Here is a 14,445-nt window from a genome sequence, read left to right as displayed (position 1 = left end):
TAAGCAGCAGAGAGATTTAGAGTCACTATGCCCTTGACAGAAAGAGCAGTCATATCCCTGGCCCACAATAATACTCAGGCAGTGGAGGTGCCCTCATTTACAAGCTCATGGAGGATTTGGATGAGGAACTTACCAATGGTGACTAATGCTCACTAAAAACCACAGGCCACACGCGCATCAAAACTAGGGTTGGGGTGGGTGGGGGTAGGGGAGGTTGGGGGAAAATATCCACAAAACGTAACTAAAATAGAATTTCCTCCTGGCTAGCTAGAGAGTTGAGTTCAAAATGAACTGAATCTGCTAGGAGTTAACATCATATATGACTCATAATCTTGCATTGTGGGGAAAAAAATGAATATCCACAACCCCCAGAAGACACTGGTATTAGAGGAAGTGACCATTTGAGTTAACTTTATTGATCTGGAAGTCATCTACTTTAGAAAAGTCCAAGAATTTTATGTGCATGGATTGTTGTTTAAGGTTCAGAGAGTAGATTTTAAGATACTTGGTCAATTCAGACTTTCATAGAAAAAAAGCATTTGATACAGGGGAAAGTTCTCCAGGTTCATGGAAAGGAAACATGCTAAATATATGAGAACATTGAAAATATAATTTATAAGTGTTGGGTGTTTAACCACCCTCTAGCTGTCCCTCTGGGAAGGGGCATTTTAAAACAGCAGATAGGGGTTTCAAGGTTTCTATTTTTATTGGATAGCCAACATTTTGGAAGTTCCTATTTAGGAAGTAGTGACTTATCAAGTAGCCCTGTGTGCAAATGGCATGCATGAACAGTCTATTTGCAAGACAGGAAAAGCTACATGTTGAGAAAGCATATGAAAAACAGTTCAACCTCCTTATAATCAAATACATCCTGAATAAAGAAAACTATTGTTAAACTATCAAATAAACAAAGACAAAAACAAAAAAGATTGCATACAGCGTTAGTGACAGAGTAGAAACTGAGAATATTTGAGAAAACAATTGGGTAAAACTGTTGGTACTATTTATCCAAATTTTTCAAACTCGTATATTATTTAAGCCAGAAATTTCCATGCTTACAGTTTATGGTATAGACCTAATTAGAGTTATGTACAATTGTCTTGTGGGTATTTGTAATAAAGATGATAGAAATGAAAAAATAACAATCTGTTTGTTCAAAGTTGGGGGGCTGCTTAAATAAAGCATGGCATTTGTAAATAATAGAACACAAAAGAACCAATTAAAATACTGATGTGACTATCTCAGTTGACATGGGGAAATGTTTGTGATAAATTTTTAAGTGAAACTACAAACTACAAAATAGTGTGCACAGTGTTATGCTACTGTTACCACGCTAGAGAGTGTGTGAGTGTGTGTGTGTTGTACATTTACTTTGACGTGCATATACTCTGCACAAATCAGTTTAGAAAAGGGCTGAAGGTTTGGAACAGTTGTGTGGTCCAAAGGGAAAGGAAGCAGACCAGGTAGGAACAATGTAAAGAATTTGTTGACATGCTTTGAGGATGCACAATAATTAGTGATCAGAATGCTGCAGCGATAACTAGTGATAACTACAATAAGCAATATTCTCCAGCTTGTCTCAAAGATTTACTATAAGAACTGAGAAATGCAACTGATGGATGGAGTATGAGAAGGTCTTCAGCCACCAGAGGTGGGCCTGTCCTGACTGAGATCTTTGGATAGGCAGAAGCCAAGTGCTCACACTACCAGGGAATAGGAACTACTACCTGAGAATACACTGATTCCAGCCTGGTTGCTGAATCGTAAGGACGCCAGATCAATGCAGAGATTCTGGCAAGTGCCTTTTATCAAACATTTCCTATTTTATTAAATAACATTTTAAAATATATTTTAAGAAATGATAAGAGTTTCAGGGTTGTGCTAGAGATTTTATAAACAAATGAGATGGCAAATGTAAAGTTAGGGAACATTTTATTGAATACACACAGGCTCATAGTGTGATATATGGGGCCTGTTATAAATGGGTTACCCAGATAGCTTCTAATGATATGGTTTCTGAGGTACATTAGCTTGCAGTTAATAGAAATTTAGAGAAAATGAGATTCTGTTGAATCCTAATGTTCATAAATAATAAGGTTCTATTTGGACTAAGATTTTGATAAAAATCAATAACCTACTGTCTTTTCTATTAGTATTCAAAATGCATTTGGGAGTTAAAAAAGCTCCAAAACTTCCCATGAAGTAATGAACTACATGTTTACCTTACTGGAAAGTGCAAACAAAAAAGCTATATAAGTAGGGTTCTAAAGAAGATAAGGGTGTGTGTGGGTGTGTGTGTGTGTGTGTGTGTGTGTGTGTGTGTGGGTGTGTGTTTGTGAGAAACCTTCCATGAGTGTATGAAGATGTTAGCAAGAAAGCAAAGAAATGTTTGTTCACTGAGCAGGTATGATATGAAATCTTTGGGCTGCATATCCTCAGTGAAGTGAAATAGTATGTCTACTGTTACACTCCTAGTAATAAGCAAATGTAAGTTTTAAACATTAATATAAACAACTATACAATGGCATACTGTTACTCCCACAATAAACTATTTCCCTATTTGTCCTATTAATACCATGCTGAGAGTAGAAACTGACACATTTAATTTTGCCAACTACAGCTACTAAAAGAACAATGGGAACATATAAATTTTACAACGTTATCACGTCAGCTACAAACCACAGAAAGGATTCTCTGGCAAAAAATAAAAACTCCGAACTCAGCAGTGTTCTTCGGTCCATGAACTGCAAACTCAAAGAGATGAAATCAAGCATCAAGAATTAGACACTTCTTGCAAATCTTAGAATGAATACAGGGTCATCTGTTGACTATGTTCTTCATTGTAAAAATGGGTACGCGAAAGCCCAGAGAAGAAAAATTATTTACTCCAAGAAACAGCACTAGTCAATGGACATACTTGGCTCTTGCTATAACAGGTCAAGTTTTATGGGACTTAGTATGCTGCTACGTCTCTACTGTAGCACATCAAGCTTTTTCATGACAGAATGAAAATAAAATAGTGGTTTCTATGGGAAAATGGAGCCCTGATAGGAGATAAAAGCATTGGCCATAAAAAGTTTCCCTTTGGACCCCAAAATGCCTGGGGAGTGACAGCTGGAACAGGGATGTATGCTTGTGCTCTCTCCCAGGACAACTGTTCTGATCCAGTGTGGCTGAGGTCGGGGAGATTCTGAACATTCGTTATCATTCATTGAGCACTTGCTTTGCCAGACATTGATTGCTAAGTATTCACATTAATTCCATTTCAACCTTCTAGTTACCATATGACTTAAATATAATTATTTTTATCCCTATTTGAAAAGTGGAAAGAAACTAAAATAGAAACAATTAGTCCAATCTTGGATAGTCAAATATGGAGCCAAGAGGCCCTGAATTCATGTCTATGCTACACTAATTACCGAATTCCCATAGAGCTGAGCATCAATATATAGTATTTTTGCTCAGGATTTATTCCAGAACTAGTTCTTGAGTACTGAGAAGCCTCCAGGAGAAGGAGCAACACCTCTGGTGTCATTGGTCACACATGGAACAGGAAATGACAACAGGAAACACTGATAACTGGGACAGAGAGCAAAGGAAAAGAAGTGAGAGTTTAATCCATCTTTAAACTAAGAAAGATTTCATTTTTTTAACTCATCTTCAATTTCCCTTCTAGCTATAAGATTAAAGAAAAAGTCATGTTTCTTTCCACATTTTCCCTCAGAATTTTATGCATACTTCTGTGAGCACTGAAACAGAACTTATTACTAGCACTAGGGCCATTTTTCAGAGTACATGTTTGCCTTCTGACAAACTTTGCATTTCTTGAGGACAAGGGCCATGTCTAAACTCTCAATGGCTCACCAGTGCCCTCCACTGTGCCTGGGACATAGTAAGAATTCAGTAATTTTCAGAGGAAAAAAACAAGAATAAAATCACATTATTACAAAGCAGAATATCTGCTCCACACCCTGCCCAAGTCCTCCATGCTGCCCTTGCAGCTAGAGGAGCTATTTGACAATTTTGGTGAATTGTGTTCTTGGTCTGGCTCTCTGTTTCTCAAGTCAGGTGTGACAAAATTCTCTTCAGTGTTTTTTAAGTGGCTCATTTGCATTTTGGCAATCTGGAAAACCAACATAATGCTATGTATCACCTGAGCAATCCATGAAATAACAACTTAAGTCCTAATTTGCTACACAGCTAGGGGAGGTGACCATGATCATACTGGCACTACAAGGCAACAACTTTAATGAAATAAAAATCTTATGACAGTATAACCAAAAATAAGTGGGAAAACTGAGTCTTCATATGGTTCATGTCAGAAGAGCAAACCATGCCTTTACCATAGTCAGGAAGGGTAATTTCACATTGAAAGGGGACAATTTCATCTTGAGAAAAACATTCATATCCATCTTATCAATTTAACATAATACATTTAAGCTGTATGGCTTTATACTATAATGCAAAAGGTAAATCAGCTTTGACTTTAGTTTTATAAAAGCCAACATCATCAGGAATGCCATTTTATATATTTATCATGTTATATATGTTATATATGTGTATACATGAATGTATGTATGTGTGTGTGTGTATGTGTCTGTCTATTTCACATTGTGAAAACAATTTGCCATCCTTGGGGATGGAGGGAGATCTGTGGGAACCTTTTGCTTTTTCCTTTTAAAAGTATGCATGTGCTCTTCGACTTGAAGAAAACCTGGTCCAGCTCTTTGGAAGATGCATTCATGCACACACAGTCCCCATCACCTCCAGGGTGGATTCTGTCAGATGCATCTGTGGAAACTGGCTGGCTTCCCACCTATGACATCCTCTGTAGATTGCTATCACTCTCTCCTTTCTCATGCATGAGAATTCACCATGTGTGCCTCCTGCTATCAAAGAGTATTGGGGGTGGGGGAAGAGGATGCTTTATTACTTGTTCCCAATAACTTACTCTGTCAATGGTCTTCATTACCCTGCTTTAGAGGAAGAATAATGGTGTCCTTCTGTAGGTAGTATTTTGATGCTTGGACTCATTTTTTTTTAACACAGCTATTTCTTCTATTTCACTAACTATAAATGTTTCATTCAATATTTTACAGGCCCCTGAGTTTGGCAGACATTTCCTGTTGGGATATGTACTTCTTCATGATGTTCCCGATTCTTCATTTTTTAAAATTATGAATTTCTATTGCCTTCTACATAAAAACTGCAACACGAAACAGTGGCATAAAAACGAGCCAAAAGTTGTTAGTCTTTTCCTGCCCATACTTGAAAGAAAAATGGTTCCAATCAAAAGCACTAGAAAATAAAGAATTGTTATGGGAGATAAATTACACCATCTAGCAAGTATGAATCTTTTTCTGTGCCATAAGGTATGCTGCCTGGAAGTACATTGTCTGAAATAAAAAAGAGTCTCTGAACTTGAGTGAATTAACGCAAAATACATTTCCCCGGGGAGTCCAGTGACTGCCACTGCAACTGCAGAGAGCTCTGAAGACGGTCAATGTTTCACTAAAGTCTGCTGCTCCTTCCCGCCACATCTTTACACTGACCTAATGTTATAAGAAAATCAAAGAAATTCAGAAGATTAAAAGTGAAGATTGTGTTTGAAATCCAACGCTGTTTCAGCCATGAAAAGAAATAAAATCCCTTTAGAAAGAGACTTAGGAATTCACTTTTATAGTCTACCCTTAGGCACTACTTCTTATTTACTTATTTATTCACATATTTATTTCCAGGCGCAAAAATTGTGAGAAGCAAGCAAAAAGGGATTATGATCTCCTGTGTATCAGAATCATAAAATACGACCACTGAAATGACACTTTTCTCTACTGAGAATCCAAGTGGCAAACAGTATGCAGTTAACACATCCAGGACAAACTCAGTGATGATTACATATGACTTTTTCTTCTTCAGAGATGGGATATATTAGTCACAGTTCTCCATGTAAGCACAACAGCTGGTTCTCCAAGTAAGCAAGAGACAGAGAGGAAGAAGGAGGGAGAAAGAATTTCATCGATTGATTTACTGTAACTTATTGACTGAAAAATCACAGAATGTGCTATCTGCAAGTTGGAGACCCAGGGAAGCTGGTGGTGTAGCTCAAAAGCCTGAATGTTGGAGATTTAATGGTGTAGATACCAGTCCTGGTCTGAAGGACTGCAAACCAGGAGGACCAAGGGCAGGATATGATAGATGGCCTAGCCCAATCAGTCAGGCAGTCAATGAATTCAACCTTCCTCCACCATTTTGCTATATCCAGTCCTTAACGAAAGGGACAACACCCACTGACACTGGGGAAGGCCATCTGATATTTACTCAGTCCATCAATTCAAATATCAATCTCTTCCAGAAACATTCTCACAGGCACCCAGAAATAATGTTTAATTGGATATTTGGTCATCCTGTGACTCAGTCAAGTTGACATATAAAACTGACCATCTATTAGTTTAAGAGTTCAATTCTCAGCCTGTGAACTCATCCAATTTAATAGTGTAAAATATTCTCAGCCTGTGAACTCATCCAATTTAATAGTGTTAAATATTTGTCATTTTCAGAAGTCATAAATTATTTTTAGCAAATGAAATAATGTCACAACCACATGCTCAGCCACTCTTTATAGAATAAATGACCCTTTCTTGGGGAGCTGAGTATCCTCAAGATTTCAACCTGAGGAATTCTGATTTGATAAGATAATACTAGACCCAAGATATTTGAAATTCTAAAAATCTCCATGGTCGGCTCTCTGAGCTGGTAAACACTAGTATGACCATTAGTTATAAGAGAAGTGATTATCAAAAAATAAACAAGATTTTTTTCCCCCATAACCCAACTCACACACTAAACACATCGTTTATTCCACACATCAAATACTGAGATAGAGTCATCCCACTAGAGACTGTCCTCTTAGGTAACACTTAAAGGACTAAACACCTACCTGCCTCCTGCAAGCCAAATCTCATACAGCAGAGAAACTGAATAGGCAGCATGTTACCTTGTGTCTGACATTTCAACAAGTGTCTAGAAAGTGTGTGTTGTTCAGATGGTTAGGCAATGAGGCCTCCTCTTTCATGATTTAAAAAAAAGAAAAGCTTCATATATTTTATGTTACTTTCTCTGCAACTGCCAATCAGCCTGAGCCCCTTACAATAAATAGTTCCTATAAGTTCGGCCTTGCACCTGATCCCAGTTGGCTGAAGACCTGATCTCTTACCAGTACATGTTGGTCTTAACCCTGACAGGGACACGTGTATTCCAGAATCCCCTCAAATAGCCTCAGATGAGCCATCTAGATCTCTACCTTGCTCTAATCCTAATGCTATGAAGCCTGACCACCAGAGCAGTATCAATGTGGATTCCACTGAGTTGCTTTGCCTGGAACATGGTAAGTTGGACACTCACTCCACAGGGGGGATCTATAATTCTGCCTATAGTCTTTCCTGCTATTTCTGTGTAGCTGATCCTCTCTCTCAAACAGCTCTCAGGTCCCAGCATTGATAGAGCCATCTTATCTATTTATGCAAAAAACCCCTGCAATTATGATTTTTAAAAGACAGTTTACCTCTTGTCAGCAAATTAAATCTTCTAGATTCTTTCCGAAAGTGGGGTTATAAAAGGACTACATACATGGAAAATAATATCAGAAGTAGAAGTTAGATATAGAAATATGGAAAATATCCAATTCTAAAAAATATTTTTTTTTCTGAAATAAAATGGAGCATTTAATACTACTTTATATGCACAGAGTAACTTAACATGATGTAAGTTCTTTAAGGGTTACAAATGGCATCACTTTATTTAAATTAGAAAGAAACATATTTATATTGCAGGAAAGCATATAAAATATGCATTAAAATATTAATTGATTGAGTTGATTATTGCTAATGATTACTATAATTCCTTTTAGTCTTTCTTTTGTGCACATGAGCTGTGTGATGTCCATTATATATATAATATTTGTCTATACATACATTCTATGTACATGCGTAGTACAATATTAATGATCCTGGTTTATGTAGTTATTTATACACAGAATGCTAAGGTTTAAATGTGTTTAGAATTCAGGCATTTCCAATGTGGTCATGTTAAAAGAAGGGCTTTTAATATATGGTTAAGCAATGAGACCTCCTCTTTCATGAACTGGACTAAGGTTTGATTTAAAAAAAAAAAAAAAAGGCTTCACAGTACTCCTTTCTCCTTCCACCATGAAGACTCGGCAAGAAGGACTTCTCTAGATACTAGTTCCTTGATCTGGGACTTTCCCGTCTCTAGAATCAATAAATTTCCAGTCTCGGGTATTCTGTCATAGTACTACAAAATGGACTAAGAGAAACTGAAATGTGTGCATGGTTGCACATATACACACACTTATTCATAGAGAATACCCTTTTTTTAACCCCATTTTATTTTTAGTAGCAATTTTTCTTTCATTTTGAGCCACAGTTTTTATCAGAAAAGTTGTCAGGTATGTGGTTTTCTCTCCGTTGGTGTTTTCTCTTCTAACAGAGTCTATACATATAATGGAGGTTCTCTTGTGTGGTCTATCAAGACCTAAACTTCCTTAGAAGGAAGAAGTGAGAGTGTGAAATGAAGCTGTAGTTCCATGGGGGCAGACATGCCAAAATCTGAATGACTGAACACATTAGTAATCTCAATCACTGTGAAATGATTGGCAAATGAGCGCACTGCATGCAAACTAAAGCATTTCCATTTGGATGAGCAAGGTTCCAAAGTCAAGCTTTTCCATTCATGATCAGAGTGGCCTAAGGAAAGTCATTTAACCTGAAAGAGTTCAATTCTCTCATCTGTGAAATGAATGTAACTTATAATGGTTTCACAGAATCGTTATAAAGTCCAGAGATGAATATGAAAAACATTTGGCAATGACGCCTGCATGGGGTCAAGACTCAACATGCAGAAGCTATGATTTATCTCCATCTGTGTTGGTCAGCTTTTCATGTCTGTGACCAGAATGTCTGACAAGAACAATTTAGAGGAGGAAAAGTTTGATTTGGGCTCATGGCTTCAGAGTTTTAATCCATGGTCAGCCAACTCCATTGCTCTGGGCCCAAGGTAAAGGAGAACATGGTGGCAGATGATCATAGTGGAGGAGAGATGTTTATCTAATGGCAACCAGAAGACAGAGAGAACACATCAGGAACCAGGGACAAAACATAATCCCCAAGGGCACACTCCCAGAGACCTGTTTTCTCCAGTCATACCAAAAACTGCCTACAGTAATCCATTTTAATTATTTACCCATCAAATGGATTAACCCATTGATTGGTCACAGCTACCACAATGTAATTATTACATAGCTGAATATAGCTACATTGGGTATCATGCTACTCCATATCCAAACCATAACACATCCTAATAGCATCTCTTCATTGAGGTGTGCTGATTAGGAAAGGAAACCCTGACTCCTGTTCCTTCAAGCTACAGAAAACTAAAATAACGCCTACTGATCACATGCCATGTGAGAGGATAATGGTTCTGGCAGAGTCCCAACCCTACATATACATCCATCCATCCACCCACTTACTCATTCACTCAGTAATGACTTATTAATCATCATTTAAAAATTTATTAATCATTACTGCACTATACATTATATGAATAAGGACACATAAAGATAAATGTAACATGTTTCCCTTGTACAGACTGACATAATACAAACCTCTGGAGGGTCATAGCTACCACTACAGAAGCAGGTTCATGGTCAGACTTGTGCTGAGAATGGCATTACATCTTCCTGGGGACTGGAGAGAAAGCATTTTAGGACAAATGATGTTTGGAACAAATTTGGCAGATGAATATGTATTTGCCAGGTTAATGGGACTGAGGGCAGAATAATAGGATTTTTTTTTTCCCAGTTGAAGAAGTAAAGAAGGGTGCATAATGGTGGATGAGGTCCCAGTGAGGTGGGACTTTACTACATGAGAGTCTTGTCCGTTAAGACAAGAAATGGGAAATGGATTCTACAGATGGTTTTGAAGAGGGGTATATTGAAGACACTGAGGCCATGGTATATAGATTCATGAGGTTGAGAAAGGCTACTCTGGTATCATTGTTGAGGGTAGATTAAAATGGTCTAAATTCAAACACCGAAACTGAGATGATTATAAGAATTCAGCTTAACATGGATGAACATTTAAAATAAGCCATGACATACTGGGGCACCATGTCCGCTTTGCTGTACTTCTCTGGAGACATTTCTCTGTGGTCTAAATCTGAAAATGAATCTGTACACTGCTCTAGTCCCTTAGGAGTGATTCAGGACATAAGGAGACATATCTAGAAGGCCTAAATGTGAACTTGGTAAATCCAAATTTACTAAATATGTATGAGCACTTCAATTTTGTCCGTTCAAACAGATGCTAGCAGAGTAGGACCCAGACTGAGACGCGTGGATTGGACACAGCAGAAAGAGGGCTCCACCGTGGGGATTCACATACTGCTGGGGAACACACAGAGGGATGTGATCGTCAAATGTCATCGTGTTCACACTCAGAAAAAGTCACTCATGTGATAGAAAACTGCTGGATTAGAAACTGTTCAGTGCTCTTCCTAATTTACCATCTTGGCATTTCGTTCAGCCTGGGATGACTCCCTGTGTGACTCTCCTTCCAGTGACTCAGTGAATTGAACAAATGGTTTCTTTGTTAGGCTTATACTGTTTGGGTAGATGTCTGGCTTAAACCAGAAAAGGCAGAGGACATCAGATCAAAACATTTATTTATTTCCTCTTTTATTTCTTCTGACCATTTTCCAAAATCTTCTGCTCAAGATTCTCACAAAAATCTGAACAAGAGTGAAAAATGGAGATACCTCACCATCTTTCTGGCTCTATAAAGCATTAGCACTGAGAGACACAGGCTGCGCTTACAGGACAGAAAACCCACTGCTGAGAAATAAAAGGCACCCAGATCATTCAAAAGAGACGTTTGTAGCAATCATACAGGTAAATGAACTAAATATTTTACTCTTTTCTCTACCCTGATTTCAAAGACTTGCGATCAAACTTTCTGGATCTGAACTTTGACAGATATTAAGATGCTGCAGCAAAAGAAAATAAATCAACATGTAAATGCAAGCAAAGTGGCAGTTCCCTGAACTTAGACATTTTTAAGGCTATTGTTTAATAGGGTGTTATTTATTACTCCTATACTTGATTAGCTTTAGCTGCAAATCAAGTCTCCCCTTTTTGCATAAATTATAAATAAAATGATTTCTAAATTTTATAGTCTGGGAAATTAAAATAATTAATGGATAACAACAAGAAATCTTTGAAGCTATTAATTATTTTAGACCCCTTGTTTTCCTCCAACAAACCAGCAGAAAACCAGAGGTGTTAATGCACAAAAATATTACATAGCATAGAATTTAGAATGATAGTGGTGAGTGGTGGCTTTAATAAATTACTGGTGTGCCAGTAATTATTAATTTCCTGTCGGTAAGCAAAATTATATTCACCAATCTTATCTATCTATCCTGTGTTTGTGTGTGTGTACATATATATGTACATACATATACACATCTTCTATTACTATACTTTCATGATTATCAGTTTATATCAGTTATATAAGTGCTGTGAGTTAGCATGCATACTTTTAGACTTAGCTTTTTATCATTTTACTTTATAAACAAATTAGGGCTGGATGTGCAGATGTCTTTTGGGACAATGAACCTAGGTGGAGCAGAGAGAAAGCCACTCACAGAGGATCAAGTACCATGAGTTCTATTTTTAGGAAAGGCTGAAATTTTTGAATGGAGTGTCAAGAACTGTAAATTCCATTCTTGTTTAAAGCTGTCCTTCACTCAGGCACTGAACTGTTCTCTTTCCATGTAGGAAAAAATACAGAACAATTTTCTACCAAGTTCCCATGTTCATCAGTGAATCTAGGGATAACAAAGGATAGAGTAGCATTTGGATAGAGAAAGTGAATGTGCCTGAGAAGTTTGGAAGGTTAGCCTCCATCTCAGCACACTAGCTATGGACATGGTCAATCCCATTAGCCTTCTCTGGGTCTCATTTTGTGAAATGAAGGGGTGGATTAGACCGCAAATGACAAATCCACATCAAGTGCCAACAGGGAGGGAGTGGAAGAAGCTGCTTGGTGCACCCTACTGAAATAGACTGCGAGTTTATGCAACCACTCAACAAATGAGAATGGGGCTGGGGGAAAGGCTTGGGAAGTTCAAAGGCTACTTATCTGCTTCTCCTGAATTAGTTTATTGCTGAGTAATTTCTCACTCTAAATCTATCTATGCTAACATAAAGGTAATGGGTCAGGCTCAAAGACGTGGGGAAAGCAGGTTTCAGGAAAGTTCCCAGTACTTTAAAAATCAGCTGTGATTGCACTGCCTCATATACAGGGCTTGGATTTCTCTAGTTGCTCCTTTTTTCAGTCAGGGCAAGGACAGAAGCTATCATTAGACGGGGCTGTTGCTAGTCATCAATACTTTGGTGCAATGGACGAATCAATTTAGCTAACCTATGACAGAAAACCTTGTTACAAATTAGATCTATGATAAGTATATTTCTAGAAGCAAAAAGGGAAAAAAGTTCTTCATTTATGTGATATTACTGAAAAGAAGACAGCATAGACTGAAAGAAACATAGAGCATCCCAGAGAACAGGAGATCATATGACTCATCTTGTACCCAAACACCAGGAAGTATGTGTAGGGGTGGTGGGGACTGAAAAAATCATACCAGACACCGCAGAACATAGTCTTCACTCCCAGGGTTATTTAGGGCCTACCCTACAAAAGGAAGTAAGAAAATGTGTCTCATTTTCATGATTGAACGTATCAGAAGAGATATTTGCACTATCCAGGATCAAAGTGCCTGGTTCTACCTTGTTAAATTAGATCAAAAGAACTAATTATGAATACTGGAGTCTACTCATTAGAACCAGAACCACCAATTTCAGCCACAGTCTTGGCTAAGGGTTTTCATTTATCTTTTATATCATCAAATTGAGAATACTGATATATTTTTTTAAATTAATGTTACAGTTATTAACGGTATTAAAAATGCATTAGTACATATTTAACAAAGGAAATGAGAACAGAGCAATAATATGCTTTTTTGACCATTTAAAGGAAATGTTGATGGTATTTGGATGAAAATATAAAACTCCATCTAAATTTCAAATATCTATTAGAGGCCAAGTGAAAAATAGTTTTTCCCCCTTTGGTATACTTATTTCTATCAGATATTATATAAAGATCAGGATTTATATAAATATTTATGTTGGCAAAATATGACTGTTGACAGAATTACATATTCACTTGCATATATGTTAGTATTTATATGTATAGTCATGCATTGAATATTTGTACATATGTATGTGGATACACATTTTATACAGAAATGCACATAAGTGTGCAGTTTAAACACATCGTATTGGTATTTCTATATGTGAAGTTACAATATGGACTTATCATTCTTGTCACGTTGGTTTCATTGGTAGAAACTTCCAGGAGACAGTGAGAAGGAATTAAAGGATGCTTTGCTTTTAGTAGGAAAGAACATTCTCATTATTAATGTTGCCACAATCACAACAGTACAAAGTGGTATTCATTTCATGTATTTGATATTCTAATGCTTTTGTACTAAGGTAGGGGATAGCTATTGTCTAAAAATGTTTTTAGTTGTTCAAACTATATTTTAATGTTCTGATCTAAGAAAAGAAAAAAATGATTAGTTAAGAAAGGAGAATAAATACAAGTTGTTTAAAAAAATTTCTTAAATACCTAAGGAAATACAGACTTCAATTATAACTATTAGAATTATCACACAGGCTGGTTAAGAAATAAATACTAAAATAACAATTTTTCTATTATCAGCCTCTAGGGATATATTATAATCCTTGTGACAAGGTACTTGAGAAATTACGACTTAATGCTTAAAAGAATTAAATTTTTCTGGATGTATGTTATTACTGTTATAACACAGGGAAGATGTCTTTTAAATTGTTCATTTGATATTGTTCTTGACATTCAAGACTATTCAGTAACTATGGTAAGAATTTGATGTCAAAAAGTTTTTTAAAAACATATTAGGTTATACCTTGTTTATTTTGCTCTGAAATGTTATTTTCCATTTTTACTCAGTGAATATATAATAGGAAATTTCTCATATTACAATTATTGTTCTGAAAATTTTAAGATTATTAATTCAATAGTAGTAATGATATCCATGATATATAATCATGGAAAACATGATTATAAATTGTAAAATCATTGTACATGACTTTTTAAAAAATATTGCTTACTTGTCAGTGGACCTTTATTTTTTTATATGTGGTACTGAGAATTGAACCTGGTGCCTCACACATGCTAGGCAAGCACTCTACCACTGAGCCATAGCTCCACTGTGTGTGACTTTTAATAATAAAAAAAAAAGTTCATCATTCAAATACCAAAAAATAACCCC

Source organism: Spermophilus citellus (assembly GCF_964194105.1).
Source record: "Spermophilus citellus genome assembly, chromosome: 3".
In the NCBI taxonomy this organism is placed as follows: domain Eukaryota; kingdom Metazoa; phylum Chordata; class Mammalia; order Rodentia; family Sciuridae; genus Spermophilus; species Spermophilus citellus.
The sequence above is the reverse complement of the archived record's forward strand: the minus strand, read 5'-3'. Positions refer to the sequence as shown.